The sequence below is a fragment of the Trachemys scripta genome, chromosome 4 (assembly GCF_013100865.1).
Source record: "Trachemys scripta elegans isolate TJP31775 chromosome 4, CAS_Tse_1.0, whole genome shotgun sequence".
NCBI classification, from domain to species: domain Eukaryota; kingdom Metazoa; phylum Chordata; order Testudines; family Emydidae; genus Trachemys; species Trachemys scripta.
Window position 1 is genome coordinate 60,336,395 of NC_048301.1, and position 23,823 is coordinate 60,360,217.

The 23,823-nt window shown below is 46.2% G+C and overlaps 1 long non-coding RNA gene across 1 annotated transcript in view; it reads left to right on the forward strand.

Moving 5' to 3' along the window:
• The window catches only part of LOC117877201, a 104,193-nt gene extending 80,610 nt beyond the window's left edge, over positions 1 to 23,583 (forward strand). Inside the window, exon 3 of the long non-coding RNA XR_004645649.1 lies at positions 22,603 to 23,583. This is a non-coding gene — a long non-coding RNA (uncharacterized LOC117877201). The remainder of the gene's footprint in view (positions 1 to 22,602) is intronic.
• Positions 23,584 to 23,823: the final 240 nt, after the last annotated feature.

Consider the following 23,823-nt stretch of genomic DNA (forward strand, 5'->3'; position numbering starts at 1 on the left):
AATGGCAGCAACTGTGCTGTTATGGATTTCCTTGACACCTCTGCCCTCAGAAACCCCCTCTTTGGCCATCCCCATTTCCCACTTCCAAGGAGCCATTCCAGAGGTGCTTGTGCAGTGTAAGAGGAAGGAGAGACCAGTGCTGTGGAGGTGGGCCTTCACCCACCCTGCCCCCAGGGACAGTGCTTAATTTGTGCCAGGGTTTGCCAGGGCTGAGCCCTGGCACTTCTAGGCTTGGTAGTTCATAGCCCCAGCACCTCTGGGCTTGGCAGTTCATAGCCCCGGCATCTCTAGGCTTGGCAGTCTATAGCCCTGGCAGCTCTAGGCTTGCTGCATCAGTTATAAAAGTACAAAAATTGCTTGAGCCTCAGCACCTAATTGCTTGAGCTCCAGCATCTCTTTCATTACAAAGTAAGCACTGCCCCCAGGGCACTAACAGAGGCAGAGCGTGCAGCAGGACCTTTGGTACAGCATTTAACTATGAATGGATGCTCCCTTTTATTGACATTTAAGGGATGCTGAAAGGTTAAAAATCAGACATATAAGAAAAAATAACCCCCTTATCTTCTGTACTTATAAAGCAGGAGTCAAATCACACCATCCCAAAGAACAGCCTCCTCCTTAAGAGCTGTGTTGGCATTGCCTTCTGCTCCATCCCACTGTGGGGGGGGGGGGGCGTCAAGAGCACAGAGCAGGTTCTGCAGGAGAATGCTGAGGATGTCCAGCATTAACTTCCATGGGAGTGTTCCTGAGGGCTTGCAAAGCCCAGCTGTCCCTGACCAGGTCCCCTTTTCACCTAGCCTATCACCCCCTACTCTCGCCAAACCCCATGTATTTCCATACGAGCTAGATCATGTTCTCATTAATTTTACAGCTAGTCGCTTCCTCATTTCCTTTGTTTAGGGTTACCATATTTCAACAATCAAAAAAGAGGACGGGAGGAGCCCCACCCTAGCCCCGCCCCCTTCCTGCCCTAGCCCCGCCCCTGCCCCTTCCACTCCCTCCCACTTCCCACCCCCTCAGAACCCCCAACCCTCCCCCCCACTCCTTGTCCCCTGACTGCCCCCTCCTGGGACCCCTGCCCCTAACCGCCCCCCCGGACCCCACCCCCCACCTAAGCCTCCCTGCTCCTTGTCCCCTGACTGCCCCCTCCTGAGACCTTCCCCACATCCTAACTGGCACCCTAGGACCCTACCCCCTACCAGTCCCCTGACTGCCCCAACCCTTATCCACACCCCCACCCCCTGACAGCCCCCCCCAGAACTCCTGACCCATCTAAACCCCTCTGCTCCCTGTCCCCTGACTGCCCCCTCCTGGGACCCCTGCTCCTAACTGCCCTCCAGAACCCCACCCCCTACCTAAGCCTCCCTGTGCCTTGTCCCCTAACTGCCCCCTCCTGAGACCCCCCCACCTGTACTCTGACTGTCCAAAACCTTACACCCCCAACCCCTAGACAGCCCCCCCCTGAACTCCTGACCCATCCAACCCTCCCCCTGCTCCCTGTCTCTTGACTACCCCCTCCAGAACCTCCCTGCCGCTTCTCTGACCCCCGGCCCCCTTACCGTGCTGCAGAGCAGCGCGCTCGGCAGCAGAGGGAGGGGAGCAGGAGGAGGGTCGGAGCTCCAGACTGCCGGAGGCCCGAGGCGAATGGCCGGCCGGCGATCTGCGAATGCGGGGGGGGGAGGGGAGGGAGGGAGAGAGAGGAGGGGAGTGATCTCAAGTTGCAGGGGAGAGGAGGGGGAAGTGGAGGAAGGGCTCTGGCTGCCGGAGCCCCGTGCGAGTGGCACGATCCGGCCGGCTGCCCTGTAAGCCGCGCATGCTCTGCATGGAGGGGAAATCTGGACATTTACAAATTCCCCCTGGACGCTATTTTTAACTCAAAAAAGCCGGACATGTCTGGGGGAATCCGTACGAATGGTAACCCTACCTTTGTTTATTGCAGGTGGATTTGGTGATTTCCATGTATTTGTGATGCAGAGCTTGGCACATAAGAGCAGTACATACACTAGTTTACTCATGTGGGTTACTGATGTCCAGTCTGTCAGACTCGGAAGAAGAGTCAAGCGAGCTGGCTGGGGCTCAGTTGGGATCATGTCACTTCTCTCCACTTCTCTGGGCCAATTAAGACAATTCTGTGGAACCTGCAGTCACGGGGGCTTCCTCCAAACAGGGATAGTCTGGAATGCAAGTGTAATGTTTACAGTCACACTCCAGTACGGTGTAGCTTGGGCTTTGAGCCACTTCCTACTGCCCAAGAGCTCTATGGCGACTATAACATAAGCCCCTAGGGCATCAGGGTGTCGCCCCTTTGTTATAGCCCTGGTTGGGCACCTCACAGTTTCCCCTCCTCATGCTGTTTAACTGGAAACCTGCATCAGCTCAGCCTCTGTCTCCCTTCCCAAAAAAACCAGGCCAATTCTCATGCATTGGCTTTTCCCCTGGGCCTCAGCCTCCAGCTGCCATAGCGTGAGAGTTTAAAGCAGGCAGAGGAGAAGGTAACACACTGAATGTTGGGTCTTGCAGTTTTGGGGTCTGGGGGCTCAATCTAATTCCTGTACGGAGGCCCCAGATTTGCTTGCACTGACCCTGCCAATGATCTTTCCTGTACCTGACACATTCCAAGATCATGCCATTAAAGCACAGCCCTGAGAAGCAGCTGATGTGGTGTCACCTGGGCGCCTTTGAGGTGTGTGTCACTCATTAAGAGAGTGCAGCATGAACTCCCTTCCAAGAGCAACTCTGCATGCAGGGTAGCAGAGCTATGACCCTGCTGGCTTTAGGCCCTTGCTAGCCCCTTTCATGAGGCTAGTACTTGCAGGGCCCTGGACTCCCTTTCCGCTCAAGATAATAGGAGCACTGCAGTTATGGACAGCCCAAGCCCAGGGACAGATGGATGGGGAAACGGCCACAATCTCGCCCAGTCATTACAAAACCCTCTCTCCTACAGTAACAACACAGTACCAATGGTTTCCGCATGCTTTTGGCTTGGCTTCTTGCACAAGGTGGGGCACCTTTGCCAGCTGTAATAAGCATTGCCAGTTACAGTGATAGGACGATGGTCTGTTGGTTAGGGCACTAGACCCTGCTCTGCTATGCACTTTCTATGTGACCTTGGGCAAGACACTTCATCTACCTGGTGCCTCCATTCCCCATCTGTAAGCATCTGTACTTCTCTTCCTCACCGGGTGTAAGCGTGTGAGGTGCTTAGATATTATAGTAATGGCAGCCCTATACATACAATAGCGAGTTGTGGAGAAGGCAGGGCTGCTACTCTCCCCCTCCCGCCTCTCCCCCCAAGCAGGGACAGGGAATGGAAAATAATTTGATTCCACTGCCACAAAGCCTTAGCCAGCAGAGCCGAGCCACAGGTATTAGCATACTACTTCCCCCTAAAGCCGGGTGGTAATCAGAGAACAAATTGTGACTCAGAATGTAACCCCAGTCTGCTCCACGGGCAGTACAGTGCACACGGTCCCTTTTCTCAGGGCAGATAGTGAAGTTACTGTCTAGCCCTGGCCATGGGCGGCAGCTTTGTAGACATTTTGGCGGTGCCCAGAACCCGCCCCTCCCAATTCCCCCACTCCCCCCGCCTAAGGCTCTGGGAGGGAGTTTGGGGTGCAGGTCCTGGGCTGGGGATTAGGGTGCAGGAGGGGTGCAGGCTCTGGGATGGGGGCGTAGGAGGGGGTGAGGGGTGAAGGTTCTGGGAGGGAGTTTGGGGGCAGGAGGGGGTGCAGGGGTGAGGGCTGTGGGGCTGAGGATGAGGGGTTTGGGGTATGGGAGGGGGCTCAGGACTAGGGCAGAGGGTTGTGCTGTGGGCTGTGGGGCTGAGGATGAGGAGTTTGTGATGCAGGAGGGGGCTCAGGGCTGGGGCAGAGGATTAGGGTATGGGAGGATGATGGCTCTGGCTGGGGATGAGGGGTTTGGAGTGTTGGAGAGGCTCAGGACTAGGGCAGAAGGGCAGGGTAAGGGTAGCCTGCCCTGCCATTAGCGGATGGGAGAGGGGGACACTAGGACCCTGGGGCAGCAGACAGCAGTTGATGCCGGGAGCCGGTGTAATGTAGGATACCACTCCGCGTAGGAATGTGCTACACCGGCAGCACAAGCAGGCACGGGAGTGCGCCGCTTTCTTTCAGGCAGGGATGCGGCGGGGCGGGGAGACGCGTGGGGGGAGGCGTGGCGGGTGGGGGGAGAGACCCAGCTCCAAATATTGGTGGAGCAGAGCCACTAGCCCTGAATATTCCTGGAGCCCAGGCACCACAAAAGAATATAACTCGCCGCCTATGGCCCTGGCTGATCTTCCAGGGGGAGTTCTCTTTCCTCGTCCCTCTTTTTCTCTCCCTCCCTTTCAAAAAGTGCTCAAAACACTGATCATTTTTGTACCCCCAAAGTCTGTGAAGAAAGCCACAAAAGTCATCATGATGCTGATGCTGCATCCTTGCCCCATCTCCCCAAGATTTGGGCCTCTCTTGTTCAGAGTTGGTGCAACAGCTGGCCTGCACTTCTTGAATTTCTTAATCTTAATGTTATTTCAATGCTATTTTTCTTGTGTGCTGACAAGCAGGCTTGGAAAGCGACACCTCACTATGGGCCATGTGTGTAATAAGGATCCTGCCATTCTTGTGCCAGGCGCTTTTCTTCCTAACGACCTGGTCAGTGCCAGTCCCTCCAAGGCATCCATTGCAACAGGTTAACCGTCGCCATGGAGATTTCAGCAGCTCCCTCTCCTTCCCCCTTTCCTTTTATAGTTCGCTGTTGATTGTAAACAGCATCCTGAGCTCAGCACGAGCTGGCACTTCTTCTTCCTTTGCCCAGGTCACCTGCCCGCCCAAGTTGCCTCTCAGCCTGCTGTTGCCTGGGAGAGCAGCAATGCCACCCTTTGAAAACAACCCACACGTGACGGGGGGGGGGGGGGGGGTTTCTTTTCATTCCTCTTTCTTTTATCAGCTTTGCCTGGATCTTTCATAACAGCTGCAGGAGCCACACTGCCAAGAGGGTAGGGGGAGCACTGTGAAAGGAGCCAGCTCTGTGGACGCAGCCCCTGAGATCTGCGGCATTTGACTGCTTCGTTGGGCTTCATGGAGGTAGAGGGCTCCTCTCACCTCCTGTGAACTCTGCCAGGTCTCCACCTCCCTCCTCCCCCCCCCCCACAAACAATGGGGCATACAGCAGAAACTCAATTTCCATCGTGTTCCCCTCAAGGAAAGCAAGCAACAGAAATGCTCCGAGACCTTTGTGGGGTTTTCTGCTGGCCTTTGCTCCCCTTTTTTTTTATTTTTTTGAGGGAGAGGGAAGATTTGGTCCCCAAGAGATTTATATTTGTTGTTTTCCCCTAAAATCTACCGTCCCTCCATTGGCCAAATGTTGTGATCTCACATGCTGCATGGCTTGGGTTTGCCCTTTCCTGAAACACCAACCATCAGCATGTTTCACTCACCAGTCAATGCCCTTTCTTCTCCATTCTGATGGGTGTCAGGGAAACTTGCATTGGGGTGGAGAAGGGAGAGAGTATTAGAAATCTTTTTAGAAATTTTGGAAAAAATATATATGTTAAAGTGCTCCCTGTTTCTGCCCCAGCTACCACCTTCCTCCCCCTCCCCGCCCCCCATTTGGTGCTGGTGTGATTGATGCTGGAATACTCTGTCCCTCTGGTGACCACAGTTCAAGAAGGAAGTTGATAAATTGGAGAGGGTTCAAAGAAGAGCCATGAGACTGATGAAATGATTGGAAAACATGCCTTATAGTCATAGACTCAAGGAGCTCAATCTCTTTAGCTTAAAAAAGAGAAGGTGAAGAGAGTGACTTGATTACAGTCTGTAAGGGGAACAGATATTTAATAATGGGCTCTTCAGTCTAGCAGAGAAAGAAATAACACAATCCAATTGCTGGCAGCTGAAGCTAGACATAAGTCATCACATTTTAACTGTGAGGGTAATTAACCGTTGGAACAATAGCCCAAGGGTTGTGGTGGATTCTCCATCACCAGCAATTTTAAAATCAAGATTGGATGTTTTTCTGAAAGCTCTGCTGTAGGAATTGTTTTGGGTAAGTTCTATGGCCTGTGCTAGACAGGAGGTCAAATGATCACATTGATCCCTTCTGGCTTCAGAAGCTAAACAACTGGCACTTCCATGGCAGATCACCAGAGGTCTCTGTTTTTGGCACTGTTGTAGGGGTCACATTTCCTCCTGGTTGAACTGTTCCCAAAGAATTTCTGCGATGTAAACAAGCTTTTCTTCAAAGTCAGGCATGCATTGCTGCAACATCTCATATTTGTTGTACACAATGCCAGTAAAATCCAGCTCTCACTTTCAATATGAATGCCTTAACATCCCTTCTTGCAACATCTCTGCGCAATAACAGAATGTGCGATCCCATTACCACACACTCTTCCTAGAGTAGGCCAGGGCAGTAATGGAGTTCAGATCGTGTTCCTCAAAACTCCTCTTTCAGTATCATATTGGGGTATATGATCTTCATCCTCAGGCTGTTACTGGCCTGCTAGGTGTCCTTGAGCAAGTCACATCACTGCTATATGCCTCAGTTTCCCCAGCTGTAAAATGGGCTAACCTGTTTACCCATGACCTCCTTTGTAAAGCGTTTTACGATCAGTGGTTGAAAGGTGTGTGTTACCCCTTGCTGATCCCATCAGCGAGTCTTAGTCCAGGATCCTGGGAATGTTCCAGCTGGGACTTGAAATTGATGTTACAGTCTGGTATTGTCTTTGATGCAATCTTGTTTATTTACAAGAAATGTACAAAGTCCTGCTTCTCCTAATGCAGAAGGACCCAAAGGCAAAAGAAGTAGTTTCATAGCTTATGAGCCAGAACGCCCACCCCCAGAACCTCTCCCTAGTTTTCTCTCTGGGTTGGTCGGTCAGACTCACGCATACTACCTTCCCCAAATACTATTCAGCAAAACGCCTCTCTCCACTAGGCCAAAACTCCTGGGCAAGTTCACAACCCCTTTTGACTTAAAGGCGGGGGGGAGGCTTGTGATTAACTTATCCTGACAGTTATGTTAATTGAAAGGTGCATTCACACCCAGTTTCAAAGAGGTTTATGATCCATGCAGTCACCAGTACCTCTCAGCATCATAGGCACTATATATAAGCCACATATTGTAAGTACTTTAGTTTCCCAGAGGATCCCATTTGCTCAGGTTTCTCTTATAGTATCCCAGTTCCATAAAGGGATGTAGAACCACCTCATTTCTGTCTCTTTGAGGGCATTCCAGGCTGACTTCGTGGGTGCGCCAGGGCTCAAGCACCCATGGAAAAAAAAAAGGGTGCTCAGCACCCACAAACTGTGGCACCACCTGCTCTCTGCCCCGAGGCCCCATCCCTACTTGGCCTCTTTCCCCATAGTCCCACCCATGCTGCACCTCTTCCCCCAGGGCGTCTGCCGCTCACTCCTCTCCACCCCCTCCACCCATCACTCACCTTTAAGGCAGGAAGGGGCAGAAAGGAGCAAGTGACAGTTGGGCGGGCCCTCTGGCGTGGAGAGGAGCAAGCTGCAGGTGTGTCGGAAGAGCCTCAGGGGAGGGGGCGGAGAGGAGCAGGTGAGAGGCGCTCGGGGAGGGGTCACAGAGGAGTAAGCAGTGGGGGGGCCTCAGGGGAGAGGGCGGAGAGGAGCGGGCAGGAGGAGCTCGGGGGGGGCGGAAAGGAGTGAGCAGCAGGTGGGTGGGAGGAGCCTCAGGGGAGGGGGCGGAGCCTCAGCAGAAGTGGCTGAGCAGGAGCTGGGCTTTGGGGAGGAGTGGGACAGGAGCACTCACGAGCAACAAAAAAACCCTCAGTGCCTGTGATCCCAGGGGAGCTATGTTGTGCAGAACCTTGGTGTATTTGACACCCATTTACAATGGCCCAAGGCAGGAAAAGCATGCAGGATTTCCCCTCCCCCTCGGCCCAGGTTTACAGCATATGGTATCATCCAAACAGCTCCCAAGAGGCCTTTATTGTGTCTAACTTGCCATTGGCATGTGCATTTTCTCACTCTGCATGTGTGATTGTGGGAACCATGCCAAGTCACAGGTGCGTCTTTGCATGAAGACCTGCACTTCTGCCTATGGAATATTTGGCCCAGAAAGAAGCAGGAAGTGGAGACCTTATTAATCCACTATGTATGTGACATGCACCAGCTAATTTAGAAAGTGCTTCTCAAGAACACGTAGAAAGCGCTGCACAAAACATGACTGAACTAGAACAATGACCATGTTATGGACCCATAATGGGGACACCACTTCAAAGTGGAGAGATACCCAGAGGTGAATGAAATCAAGGCTCAGGAGTTGAGCAAACAGAGTTGTGGTGAAATGTTTTTCCTGTGAGAGATTTCAAATGGATTGGAGGAGGCTATCAGCAGCCAGAACCTAGTCCAACTTCCATTACAGTGAGGCCTGGTTGACACTAGAAAATTAGGTTGGTTTAATTAAGTCGGTCAGCGGTGTGAAAAATCCACACCCAGGTGGCATAGTTAAGCCAACCTAAATCCCACTGTAGGCATTGCTAGGTTGACAGAAGAATTCCTCTGTTGACCTATCTACTGACTCTTGGGGAGGTGGATTACCTAAACCAAAAGACAATCCCTCATGTTGTCATAGGTAGGGTATAAACTGAGGCGCTACAGCGGCGCAGCTGTGCTGCTGTAGTGTTTTAAGTGTAGACAGGCCCTAAAGGGAAACATTTCTATTGACTTCAGTGGGAGTTAGAGCAGATCCTTCATGATCAAAAGGATTCTGACGGGTGAGTATACAGTGATAGTAATTTAGGGCCATTCCCCTAAAGCCAGGAAACTTGGTGGGTTCAGTTCACAGAGTTTCTTACAGATCATCTTAATCTGGAATAAGGCACTGGACAAAGTTTTCCTCCACTGCTGGGAGGGTTGGGGTAGAGCGGTACAAACCTATCAATAGCTACAGAGTGACCAAGGGGAAATGCCACCAATCTCAAGATACCCACGAGTAGCTGAGGCAGCTGTGCAACACCACCATGCTACTTCCCAGACCCACATACCTCATGGCTAGGGCCCTATCAAATTCACGGCCATGAAAAATGTGTCACAGACTGTGAAATCTGGTCTCCCCCCATGAAATCTGGTCTTTTGTGTGCTTTAACTCTATACTATACAGATTTCACAGGGGAGACCAACATTTCTCAAATTGGGGGTCCTGACCCAAAAGGGAGTTGCAGGGGGGTCACAAGGTTATTTTAGGAGGGTCGTAGTAGTGCCACCTTTACTTCTGCATTGCCTTCAGAGCTGGGTGGCTGGATAGCAGCAGCTGTTGGCCAGGCGCCTAGCTCTGCAGGCAGCAGCGCAGAAGGGTGGCAATACCATACCATGCCATCCTTACTTCTGTGCTGCTGCTGGTGGCGACTCTGCCTTCAGAGCTGGGCTCCTGGCCAGCAGCTGCCACTCTCCAGCTGCCCAGCTCTGAAGGCAGTGCCGCTGCCAGCAGCAGCACAGAAGTAAGCGTACTGCAGTACTGCAACCCTCCCTACAATAACCTTGCGACTCCCCTACCCCCACAACTCCTTTTTGTGTCAGGACCCCAACAATTACAACACTGTGAAATTTCAGATTTAAATACACCTCTACCTCAACATAACGCTGTCCTCGGGAGCCAAAAAAATCTTACCGCGTTATGGGTGAAACCGCGTTATATCGAACTTGCTTTGATCCGCCGGAGTGCGCAGCCCCGCCCCCCACTGGAGCACTGCTTTACCGCGTTATATCAGAATTCGTGTTATATCGGGTCGCGTTATATCGGGGTAGAGGTGTAGATGAAATCATGAAATGTATGATTTTTAAAATCCTCTGACCGTGAAATTGACCAAAAGGGACTGTGAATTTGTAGGGCCCCACTCATGGCAGTACAACTTCCTCAGCAGTCACTGCCCATTGATTCCTCAACAACGTCTGCCACTCAAAAAACCCTCAAAGAGGGATTCAGAGTGCAAAAGAAGGAGCCACTGTACAATAATATGGACAGGATCAGCATTATCTTATGTGGGATGAACCCTGCAGCGTTGGGGATTTTTTTTATGGTGGTGGGGATGCTACTATGGAGATGTATAATGCTACTCCTTAGCTCTGGCTTCCCTACTATGGAGACTCAAGCCTGTGGAAGAACGTCCAGAGAGGCAGAAGTGAGGCAGGAGGAGCGGGATGACATCTCAGGCTTCTCACCCTTCCAACAAAAATTGATCCCCACAATTTCCCCCACCATACATAGAATTTTTTGAAAGACACAATCTGGCCATTAGCCAGTTATTTCCAGCTGAAGTTATAAAGCAAGATCAAAATCTTACAATTAATACAGTATTTTACTGGTAGCCCATGAGCAGTTTTGTGTGGAACATGTTGTCTACAAAGAAAGAGACCAAATCCCATTTTTCTCCAATTGCTTGGTGTGGTAACATGGAAAGTCAAAGCGCAGACCAACTGTAACAAATGTTCATGACCAGAACTGCAACTGGGTTTAGGCCCCTTGTGCGGTGTCTCACTGAGTGAGCTTTACTAGGTGAATGCTCCTGAACCGCTCATTTTAAGTTTTATTAACTTGATCCTCCAAGCTCAGCATGAAACTCAGGGGTTCACACAGGCTGTGCCCCTCCTAGTTTCCCCTAGCCCTTCCAGAATGAGGTTCTTCTCCATTTGCTGCTGCCCCTAGAAGCACATGATGGAGGAGATAGAAAGAGAGTAAGACTGTTAACAGGCTCAAACATTGAGGAGTTGGCCAAAATAGAGCCCTAAATATTTCACGTGGGTTCATTAATTCAGCTACCAATGGAAGTGGAGAATTTTTTTGAGCAAAAAGATATAGGAGGGACAGTGACACAGAATCAGCCTACACTGAGCTGAACAGAAATGCATTCTACATAGCTCCAATCCACATGGAATAATCCCAACTGCTGTTCACTAGGGAGAAGAGAATAACCAATTTCAGGCAGAAGTTAAAATCAAAGGGATAAATGAATTATAGAAATTAGAGATGGCAAAGGCCTGTTATATAATCTAGTCCATCCCCTGCCCTTACCTAATGCAGGATGGTTCCCTGCCTTGTACACATGAAGAACAGAAAGAGAAAGAATGAGATAATATGAGTTAATTCAATTCCTGCAATAAAGCAATCCCAAGGCTCTGGTCTCATCCCCGCTTTGGCTGAAACATTCTCTGGGGCCAGTCCTTCAGTAAGTAAACACTATGCTCTCAAGTAAGCTGTTTGTGGAACTGAAACAACTTAGAGCTGGGCAAAACAGTATTAAGAAATGTTCTTGCAAATAACACTGTCTCTTTCCTTCACTGGAATCCACAACCCTGTTTATTCGCAGACATTCTGGGAAGCAAGGTTTATTTCCAAGAATGGGCATGGAAAGGAATTTCACATTTTATGACTGTGTAGACTAGGCTAGCTCTTTGCATGAGCATTTGCTCAGGAAGCGGCCAGGTGGCCAAGGAGAAAATTGGATAAAAAAAATCTATCATGATTATAAACAGCCATAGATTTGGAAACAGGGAAAAGGCCTCCCTCTGTCTATGATGTTTAGGCCACTCAAACAGGGAGCAGAAACAATTCAGAGGTGGTCAGAAAACGGAGTTTTAATCCTGTAAAAAATGGAGATTTGGAGGGAGTGGGGAAATCTCAAATCATGACAAAGCCAAAATGTTGAGATTTTTCATGAAAAAAAAAATCACGTTGGGTCAACTGAAGTGTTTTCTTTTGCTCAATGTAAAATGTTACATTTCAGTGTTCACACACACATTAATCTTCTTATATTGGAAAACACATTTCAAAACAAAAAGTTGTTTCAAAATGAAACATTTTAATTTAGGAAAAAAGTCAAATGTTGAGTTGACTTTTCTGGTACAATTTTTTTTTCTAAACAAAATTTCATCAAAATCAATGTGATTTTGCAGTTTTACCAAAATGGCATTTTCCAGTGGAAAACTGTTTCACTGAAAATGTTCCAGGCAGCTCTAGAAAAAGATGATCATATTGCCTGAAATCACCAAGTACAACACAATGAATACTTATGATGACCCAGTCACAATCCACCTATTGACTGAAATCCATTCACACAAACTATTTCTTGAACCGTTGCAAGTCATGAACAAATTGGCAAAAGCATGATCTGTTTGAGAATAACTTGTGACTGGAATAAGAAGGCTAAATTCCTTGGATCAATTAGTTACAATGGCTCAGTCAACCCTTCATAGCAGACGTTATGGAAAAGGGTTAAAGAACACCTCCCCAGCATCCTTTGTGTCTCTTTGCTGGAACTGTATGGGGTAGTGAATGTCTCCTCTCATCCTTGTTAAAATGGTGCTCTGATAAAGACAGGTGGGATTTCTTCACTATTCTACATGCATAACTAAGTTTAATTTACAAAACAACAAGTACCTAGTTGGCACATGTTCACACTCACACAGCTAGTTCACATGCACAGATGCACAACTGGTTCATGCACATGCGCAGAGCTAGTTCACTGGTACACACTTGCCTGACTGGTACACAAAACAACTTCAGCCACAACTTGGGCAGCAAAATATGAAAGTGTAGTCCAACACTGGACATCAACATGCAAAAAAATGTTTGCAGCATGTACAACATCTTATAAACAGGGCCATACGCAAAACAAACAAATACACATTGTTTTATCTAGGTCACAAGTTAACATGCCATGTACTTTTCTTTCTGAAAGAAGAAAAAAGAACCTTTATACACACTGAAATATACTTGATTAGTGTTTCCTGGACTATTTGTGAAGTGATCTGTGGTTTAAAGGGGATTTTTGTTGCTGCCATGGCCAAGATTTTCTTTCTGCTTGATCCTGCAGGAAAGTCACAATCCTGCATCTGCAAACACTACACCATTAAAATTTATGTGATATATGAACTCATCATTATGACTTTGCTGCAAGAGAAGGGCTGAAAAGATGTTTGCACTTAAACAGAACCATCTGTAGCAATCAAGGAGATCTGAAGTTCCTTCCATGTCCCCATTTTAACCTTCTAGATCCTGTTTTGTAGCCACAAGTCTTCCAGCAGAGGAGTGGACAGGTCTCCACAGGGAGCCCATTAACACTGTTGTTCTTGACTGGCTAAAGTGGTAATACTCATCCTGTGTCTCAGACACACACACTGCCATGTGAAGTCCTATGAGAAGTTTTCATGAAGTAGATGGTTTTGACTAAAGCTCCTCTTGCTTTGTTTTGTCTCAGGGTGAGCAGAGAGCTGATCATAGATATGAGCCACACACTACCAGACATATGCATGGTATGGCTGCTACAACTGAACAAAAGAACTGGGGAATCCAGTCCCTAGAGCAGCTATAAGGGAAATAATAATACCTAGTTCTTATCTAGCACTTTTCATCCATAGGTCTCAAAGGGCTTTGTGAAAGGAGGTCAGCATCATTATCCAAATTTTTCAGATGGGGAAACTGAGGCACAGAAGTGAAATGACTCACCCACGGTCACCCAGCAGGCCAGTGATAGAACCCAGGTCTCCTGAGTCCTAGTCCAGTGGTTTATCAGGCCACACTGTTAGTCCAAAACAGTTTAACTATGTTCTACACAGATCAGAAGATGGGCTGTCTGCAGATCCCACCCCCTCCTGCATCTATCATCAAGTGATTTGTTAAGACAGAAGCAGAATAAGATGTAACACACCAATATTTATTATGCTACTAGACAAGGACTCCTTCAGACAATAAACAACATAAGCAAGACACACTCGGTTGTTAACAGTTACCAGAGCCCTTAAACCCCCTTAACCTATGGATGTAAAACAGAGGAAAACCACAATGGGTATTACAATACCATATCCTGAAGACAGAGAGACAGCGACAAAGACTCAGGATACCGACAGTGATAGTGGTGAAAATCAGGGTCGCTGGACACCAAACAGGAACTCAGGAACTGGGTATTCTTCTCTCTCTGGACAGGTCCTCTGGGCAGGTCTTCTCCCTCTTGGGCAGATCTTCTCCCTCAGGTAGGTCTTCAGTACTTGGCCACGCAGTCTCTGCTTGACCTCGTAGTTCAGTGCAAGTATGCGTTCACTATGTGTGTAGCAGTTGAGTGCAAGAATGTTAATAGAGACCAAGAATCCAAAGTCCTATGAGTCCTGGTCCCTCTGGGGCTCCTGGCAGCTAGCTGAACTGTGTGGGACACTGGCTGCCGCTCAGATGGGCAGCCCTGAGTGACAGGGTGTGCCACTCACTAAATAACCTGCGCTTGCTAGGCAGATTATGGCTGTCCCATGACTCTAACTGCCCTGACCTTTTTCCACCTTAATTTGAAAAAGGCTGAAAGGGCACTAAATCATCTGAGGAGAAGGGTATCCAAGATGGAGGCTTAGCTGTCCTTTTACAAATCCAAGATGGACATTACATAAAACAGGTCAGAAACAGATTTTACCCAACAACACTGTTCCCCCACCGCTGCCCCTGCTGCTGAATGGCACTACAGAGAGTCACAAAATCATGCCCTGACTTCGTGACTTTGCATCAGGGCATTAATTGCATGGATATTTCTAGGCACTGTGGTATGACCCATCACCATGCAGTGTCAGGGTCAGAGATGAACCAGATCCCAGATATGACACCTGCCCCCAGAGCTTTGGGAATGTAGGGATCCAGCTTCCAAGAGTATGGTAGAATATCTACTACATGTTTGTGGAGTGAGTGAGGGGAATAGTGGAAAGAGGTTTCCTTTTAACCAAAAGGAGAGGGAAAGATGTGATGCTCCCAAGGAAGAGACAGCAACCTCCTGATGCAGCCCATACTCCACCCCAGCTGACACTGGAGCATTCATTTAAATGAACTTTCAGGCCTTTCTATAGAATATCAGGATTGGAAGGGACCTCAGGAGGTCATCTAGTCCAACCCCCTGCTTAAAGCAGGGCCCAATCCCTGACAGATTTTTGCCCCAGATCCCTAAATGGCCCCCTCAAGGATTGAACTCACAACCCTGGGTTTAACAGGCCAATGCTCAAACCACTGAGCTATCCCTCCCCCAGAGCAGTCACTATCATACTATTTGAACACCCCTCGGACATTACCAAGTTTCCTCACAGTAACTTGGAGAGGCAGGCAAGAACGAACATCACTATTGTACAGAAGATGACACTGGGTCACAAAGAGGCTAACTGACTCATCCAAAGCCACGTGCTAAGGACAGAGCTGGGGACAGAAACCAGATCTCCTACCACCTCATTCTGCACCTCAAGATCATCCTTATTCCCTTGCAATCACCTTCCTTCCAGCAGTTCACCCTGTCAATGGGGAGAGGAACTCCCAGTGCTGGGGGGCGCTCTGTGCCAGTGTGAGCGGACCCTCACACCTCTTGTCTTGTCACCAGGGTAACGTACGTTTAGGATGTTTCATCATTTCCCAGCTCTGTTTCAGGGCTCACATCTAAACCTCACCAGAACACTTTGGGTTTCCTTTCTGATTCGTATGTGCCTAGGGTGCTCCCTGTAGAGGTTTCCCTCGTGTTTAAGGGAGTGGCTTGTTTGTCTGAGGACACGTCCTGTCACTTTACAGAGTGCTTAGCTATTGTTTGGCTTAGGGATGGGAAATTTGTCCAGGAGAAATCTGTTAGGCTTTCACCTCGATGAACATTTCCTTTTCTTTCTTCCCTTCTGCCCATTATTTAAGCTGAGAAGACAGTAATCAAGCTTTCCCCATTCTTCTCCCTCCCATCAGGCCATAATAAAACCACCCAATAAACTAGGGATGAGTGGACCAATAGGACATTCCACCTCAGCCCCTCCCTCAGGCAGTTTGTCCATTAGGGCTTAGGCTGTTCAACAAAACATTTCAGCACATTCTTAAGCCCCATTATAGTACTTACAAGAAATTAGCCTTTTATATGGGGGGAGGGATAGCTCAGTGGTTTGAGCATTGGCCTGCTAAACCCAGGGTTGTGAGTTCAATCCTTGAGGGGGCCACTTAGGGATCTGGGGCAAAATCAGTACTTGGTCCTGCTAGTGAAGGCAGGGGGCTGGACTCAATGACCTTGTAAGGTCCCTTCCAGTTCTAGGAGATGGGATATCTCCATTAATTTAATAATAGAAACAGCTGGGGATAATTTATCTGTATTTAAACTGTAGCCCTAACACTAAGACAGGCCAGCCTGTGCATTTAGCTTAGATCCTCAAAGGCATTTAGGCGCCTAACGCCCATTGACTTCAATAGGAATTAGACACCTAAATCCATTTGAGGATCTGGACACTAGTCTGCATGTTGTAGCCCTTTCATCTGATTGCTTGTCATTTTAGATTTAGAGCTCTTTCGGACGGAGGCTGTGTTTTCCCTATGTGTTTGTACAGCCCCTAGTGCACACACAAGTTCACAAAAGCAAATTGATTTTTAAATGAAGTATATTTGATTACCTATATTTCCTTCACCCTCTGTATATCACATATATAAACACCCAGAGAGCGGGACTGTGTCTTCCTGTGCATTTGTACAGAACCTAGGACAATGGGGCCCCATCCTGACTGGGACCTTTACCATGATGCAAGTACTAAATAATAAACCACAATAATAATAAAATCATAGAATTATAGAATAAAATAATAGAATATCAGGGTTGGAAGGGACCTCAGGAGGTCATCTAGTCCAACCCCCTGCTCAAAGCAGGACCAATCCCCAACTAAATCATTCCAGCCAGGGCTTTGTCAAGCCGGGCCTTAAAAACCTCTAAGGAAGGAGATTCCACCACCTCCCTAGATAACCCATTCCAGTGCTTCACCACCCTCCTAGTGAAAAAGTTTTTCCTAATATCCAACCTAAACCTCCCCCACTGCAACTTGAGATCATTACTCCTTGAGATCTAATCCTACCCTCTGTAGAGGGGACTGTGCCTGTACAGTACCTAGCACATTTCACTTGCTAACATAATATAAATAATAATAATATCCCTTTTTTGAAGTCTGTTCCTGCACTTAATCCATCTTTAGATTCAGCTGCACCCTCCACAGGACTCAAGATCTTTTCAGTTAAAACTAATATTGTGCCAGAGTCAGTTTACAGATTTTGTATTTCTGGTTTGAAAGCCCCTGCTCAGGATGCAAGTTTGTTCTTAGACATTCAAGAAGGGGAAAAGCGGAATTCTTCTGGCAAGCATTTCATAGCATAGGTGCTGACTCTGTGGGTGCTCAGGGGCTCAAGCACTCACAGAAAAAAAATAGTGGGTGCTCAGCACCCACCGATCAGCTGTTTGGCAGATGGGGGAGGCGCTTGGGAGAGAGCAGCGAGCAGCAGGCAGGCTCCTCGGAAGGGGTTGGAGCAGAGGTGGGAAGAGGTGGAGTGAGGGCGGGGCACCTGGTATTGGCCACTGTCAGAAGATATGACTACTCCCCTTGGAAGGCTGTTCCAGAACTTCACTCCTTGGATGGTTAGAAACCTTCGTCTAATTTCAAGTCTAAACTTCCTAATTGAGACAGTATCAAATTAATTGGAACAACATGTACAGTAGCAACTTCTTCTAATGGATGCCAAGTATTGTCTTCAAAGTTTATATCCCTTTGTTCTTGTGTCCACATTGGTACTAAGCTTAAATAATTCCTCTCCCTCCCTGATATTTATCCCTCTGATATATTTATAAAGAGCAATCATATCTCCCCTCAGCCTTCTTTTGGTTAGGCTAAACAAGCCAAGCTCTTCATAGTGTACTTAGATTTCCAGAAAGCCTTTGACAAGGTCCCTCACCAAAGGCTCTTACGTAAATTAAGTTGTCATGGGATAAGAGGGAAGACCCTTTCATAGATTGAGAACTGGTTAAAAGACAGGAAACAAATGGTAGGAATAAATGGTAAATTTTCAGAATGGAGAAGGGTAACGAGTGGTATTCCCAAAGGGTCAGTCCTAGGACCAATCCTATTCAACTTATTCATAAATCATCTGGAGAAAGGGGTAAACTGTGAGGTGGCAAAGTTTGCAGATGATACTAAACTGCTCAAGATAGTTAAGACCAAAGCAGACTGTGAAGAACTTCAAAAAGATCTGACAAAACTAAGTGATTGGGCAACAAAATGGCAAATGAAATTTAATTAGTAATCAGGAATGAGCTACAGTTTTGAAAGAAATAGCTAAGTTTAAGACAAATTAATATAGGGCCTTTCCTCTTAGGTACTTCTATTGCACCTTGAGGAAGGGCTGGCCCTAAACATACGAGGAAACTGCGATCCTCTGAGGCTGATCCAGTCTGTTATTTTTAGCTATGCTATTTTTAGCTATGCTAGCTAGAATAAAGCTAGTGTGGGTATGTCTACACAAGCTGCAATCACACCTCGAATTACAGTACCCTGAATCTCAGTCCAGCCCCTTAACCACAAAATCATCCCTCCTCCAGTTTCAAAGCTTTTGATCAAATTAAATGGAGGTACAAATGAGACAGTATCAAATTAATTGGAACAACATGTACAGTAGCAACTTCTTCTAATGGATGCCAAGTATTGTCTTCAAAAAGAAGCACTGCCTTGGCTATAGTGATATTAAATGGTGATGGACCTCTTCCTATGCTCTTCAGTCATGCAATATTCCTAATAGTGCCAATGGCGATTTTTTCTGAACAAGTAAATCAAGGTTCAGATCCAACTTTGGTAATTTTTCCATCCCATGGTGCCCTGGATCTTGAAACTTCCCCATTTCCGTCCAGCTCCCTTCTAAATATTTCCTTCAAACACACTTCCAAGAAGCCAATCATCTTTAATAACCAAGAAGTTCTGTTATATTTTTATTTAAAACAAACAAAATAATACTCTATCCCCTGGGTTAACTTCATCTTCTGGTCACCCAGTGCAATTTGTGTCTGAACTTCTCTGTGTACTTGGGGCCTGATCTAAAGTCAAGGGTATTTTTTTTTCATTGACTGTAGTGGACTTTGTATCACGACCTTATGTTGTAAATGCCATGGGGCAGGATTTAGTCTCTTCTATATAATACCAAGCTGCTAAAAATAATAATAAATAATCATATCCAATACAAATATTCTACATCCACTGCTATTCACTCTTGCCAGTTACTGTTTATAAAATAGGTAGGTAGATAAACAATAATACTGATAATGAGATGAATATGATACGTTGAATACAAGCAATGATTCTGATATGATCATTTTCATAATCCTAGTGCTTATCTTTTGTATCCCATTGACTTATTCGTGGTAACAGGATGTAGTGGAGAAATACCTTGAATTGCAGGTAGAGAAGGCTGCGCTGTGGATATCAAGGAAGGGGCGGAGGAGGGAAAAGAGCCGATTAAACAAACACTAAACCATTCCCGCCTGAGTCCATCTGCTATGTTCTCTACCATAATCAGCAGTGTGGAAATCTCATTAGTACAATGGTGCTATCCACACTACAGCTTGCTTGCTCTTTGATAATAGACTTTAACCTCCATAAAAGGTTTGCTTATATTGGCTCCCAGCTCATCTCATTTGGGCAAGTAGAGAAATTGTAAAGAAATCTGCTTCCTTCTTAAGATGCTCTTTAATGTGTTTCTTTCTACTGAGTATGCACTTTCTATTTTTTTTATGATGTTTTGGTTTAAAGTGCATTTCTGCTAATGTGTCAGTATATGTCACATCAGTGTATGTTACTGCTAAACAACCTTCGACGCCTGTATATTTCTCTAATGTAGTTGGTTCCAGGCAGTTCAATGGCTGTCATCACCATAGCACTAGATACTAATGCATCTAGAGATGGGGATTGCTGGTCTTCTACAGGTTAGATAGGCAACTTCTATGGTCCCCTAAGGCCCCCATGCAGTAAAGCACTTAAAATGCCCACCCTCTCATTATTTTGTCCACCCACTAGGCCTAATGCCCCAGACATCAATTTTGAATCATTAATTTCCAGACCCATATTGCCATGTTTACCAGGCCTGATCTACCGCAGGCTGTGAGTTTCAGCAGTTCTGCTTGGACTAGTTCAGCCTGTCTCCCTTTCACACCTTTTCCCATCAACTTAAAGTGCTTTGCTGGATGAGGACCTAAGTGAACAAAACTTCCACTGACACTTATTCCACTGCAACACAGAATTTGGCCTGTAAATAGTGTCTGAGGTGCTCGTTATTAAAGATATGACCTTACCAGATACTCACCTTCATTCTTTAGTGAGGTCTTCAGGAGCAACCTGAAGGATTGATCAGCTCAAACAACCTGTTTATTGGACTTAACCAGGAGCTGCTCTATTTCTTCTATCTAGACCTGCCAGGAGAATTCCTCCATGAAAACACATTTCCTAGCTCCAGCTCAGTAGCTAATCCCTGACCATGCAATTTTAAAAACAATGTACACAAATCAGCACAGAGGATGCTCTCTTTAAATCTCTTTATGGCTGCATTTTTAGTGGAGCCATATATACAGCCAAAGGCTCTCAGAACAGAATTAATGCATTGCTCAAACAAATAGAAAGACAGCACTACCTGATTCAAACAGCCCCATAAATAAGAATGGACATTGAGCAGAGATGGGGGAGAGGGGAATTCAGATTTAGCTTCACACTTCACATCTTGAGTCTTTCACTCCCCCTACCCCCAATGGGCTGAACTGGAGACCCAAATTCCAACAATGTCCATCTTCAGGGAAGTTCAGATCTGGATCCAAATAATAATACTCAGTGCTTTAAGGAGTAAGTCCCTCCGTGGAAATCCCCCATGAAGCAAAGCCCGTGCAAGCAGTTCTCCTGAACTGGGTGTGGGTGAACCATAACCAGGGATGGGCACCCCCTTTGCAATGCAGTACCCTGCTACTTGGTACATTATACATTCATCCCTAGATCTCAAAGCACTTTACAAAGGAAGGTAAGATTTATCCTCATTTTACAAACTGGGTGACTAAGACATAGAGAGGTGAACAAACATGTGGCTTGCCCAAGATCACACAGCAAGTTACATAGCAGAGATAGGACTAAAACCCAGAGCCCTGGTTTTCCATTGCCTTGCGCCTTGTATTACCTACTTGAGGGTGGACTAGAACACTACCATTCAGAATGTAGAGAGATTTGCACTCACTTTGGAAAGAAGTAAATGATACCACAAAGTACAAGGCAGTGGCAAATCAGGGCACAGGTGTGTTATCTCCCAGTAATGTGCTCAAGGCACTAGACCACAGCTAACCCTCTGCAGATCTGAATTTCATGACTTGAACCCATTTCTAAATAAATAAAGATCTGAACCCGGACATTTGAATGAGATTTAACATCAGGGCTGGATGTACTTGACTCTCTTGTAGAAGCTTATTTGTGTTTTTTTAACTGACCCATTGTCCCATTATCACAATATAAAATAGAGATTTTTCACAAAAGTTATTGTTACCCCTATTCTGCAGCCACCAATACATTGTGCAGCGGAAATTTAGCCCACACAATTTTTTTCACAAACCCACAGAATTCTATTAGATAAGAAACCACAAGCAAGGCAAAAACAACAAGAGAAAATTCAATTCAAGGTTTGCCTCAGGATGGACGTCTTGCTACGATAAATTAAGGTGTTTTCCATTATTAAAAATAAACAAAGCAACGAAAGTGAACCATGTCACCATTCATATACTTAAAAAACATCTTTAATCTGCTTGGGAAAATCTTTTTTTTCCCCCCTAACAGGAAAAAATATTAGTTGTCCCGATAACAAGCAAAACAAAATCAACTAAAGGGCATCAAGAGACTTCCTGAAATTGAAAAAAAACAACGTTTCATGTTACGAGTTAAAAAAAAGCATACACAGCAGAGCAGAAGGATTCTTCCAGCATTCTGCAGGTCGCTTCTGGTTTCAGGATCATGAGGAGGAAACATGCAAATTTAGGAACTTTTTTTTTTCACCTTGCAGCATTTTATAGCTGTCTTTTCCCAGTCTTATAAAACCCATGAAACCGTTTGCCTTTTTGGGGTCTGATATTATCACCTCAGCTTAGCCCTTAATAGATGTTTTTTAACATAGCAAAACCAATAAAATCTGGCAACATTTGGGCTCCCCAAGGCTGAACTAGCAGGACTGTTGCAAATGAGGATGGAGATTCATTGGCAGAGCTGAGTGGGCCCTAATAGTGGACTAGGAAGGATTTGGAGTAGCTGATCAGAACTGAAATGCATTGGCAGAGCAGTGCATGCGGGGAAGTTTGCACAGCCTCTGCCCATGCTACACCTGGCTCCGAGCCAGTGCTATTAAACCTTCATTTTCATGGACACACAAATGTCATCTACAAATGTCAGATTAAGACAATTGTGGACATGGCCAAATGTCTTTTGGCTACCCATGTATACAGAAGCATGGAAAGCATTAACCCTGGGTACTAGCAGTTATTACAGCTGTACGAATAATTCACAATGAATAATGTATCTGATTAATTGAGTATCTCTTACAGCTTCTAGCTATTTTGGGTATCCCCAGATTTATTTGTTTCAGAATGTGTTCAGTGACAATCTTTTCATTCTTTTAACTCTGTGGATTGATCACAAATATGCTTCAGACCTTTCTAAAGTGGGAGGCATTGCATGTCACCAGATTGAGTTGTGAAAATGCCATTGAGATAAAATCTAATAGCTCTGGTGCTTTCTGCATACCTTGTCTCTTTTGCTAATGCAATATCCTTCTGCTCAAAAGGGTGGTTTCCAGTGGTCCAAAGAACACATGAAGTGTGCCTCAAAGGGAACTACAAGGATCTTGTTTCATTGAGAGCAGCATGTGACTTCAGCAGCTCTGTTTTTAATGCATAATGTAGTCGTTCTGTGCATATTTTAATGCTTTCCCCTATCCCTTGCAGGGCAGACTTGCTCCCACTCTTCCTCCTCCCCAGAAGCTGCAATGCCAAGTGTTCCCCCACACAGTATCTCAAAACATTTCACAAGCCCCTGAGGTGACATTCACCTTTGTGCAGGGACAGCACAAGACCTACGTGTGTATCACTTAATTCCCATTTAAGCCCTATTTTGGCCCATTGCATAGGCATGAAATGGATACCAGTAGTGCAGTGACTGCAGACAAATGGAGCAGTGCGATGGGAACCAGACATTTTCCAAAACCTTTGGATTTTTCTCTAGTCTCGGATTTGTATACTGCACCCAATCAAGTGCTAGTTCCTCCAAGTTAATTATCTTGATTAATAACTTACATAGCACTTTCCTTTCAACAATCTCAAAGTATTTTACAACTATGAATGAATTATACCTCAACTACTCGGTGTGGTATTACTATTTATACCAATTTTACAGATAGCCAAACTGAGACACTGAGAAATTAATTGATTGCTCAAGAGCCTACATAGCAAGGACACAGAAGTCATTAAACCAGTTCTCTTAATGTAACCATTAGAGAAAACTTCTCTTCCAGCTCTTAGTTTTCACTACTGGAATTACAGTGTACAGCACATGACAGTGCACGTTAGACACTGGGCCAACTTCTACCCTCAATTATACTGGTGCAACCCCATTGAAGTCCATAGGGTTGAACTGATGTAACAGTGGAGAGTTTGGCTGGGTAGAAAACATATTTTTTCATAGATTCCAAGGCCAGAAGGGACCACTGTGATTATCTAATCCAACTTCCTGTACAACACAGGCCACAGAACTTCCCCCAAAATTATTCCTACAGCATATATTTTTAAACTGTCAGTGATGGAGACTCCACTATGACCCTTGCTAAATTGTTCCAGTGATTAATTACTCTGATGGTTAAAAATGTACACCTATTTCCAGTCTGAATTCGTGTAGCTTCAACTTCCAGCCCTTGGATCATGTTATACTTGTCTCTGCTAGACTGAAGAGCCCATTATTAAATATTTATTCTCTGTGTAGATACTTATAGACTGTAATCAAGTCACCCCTT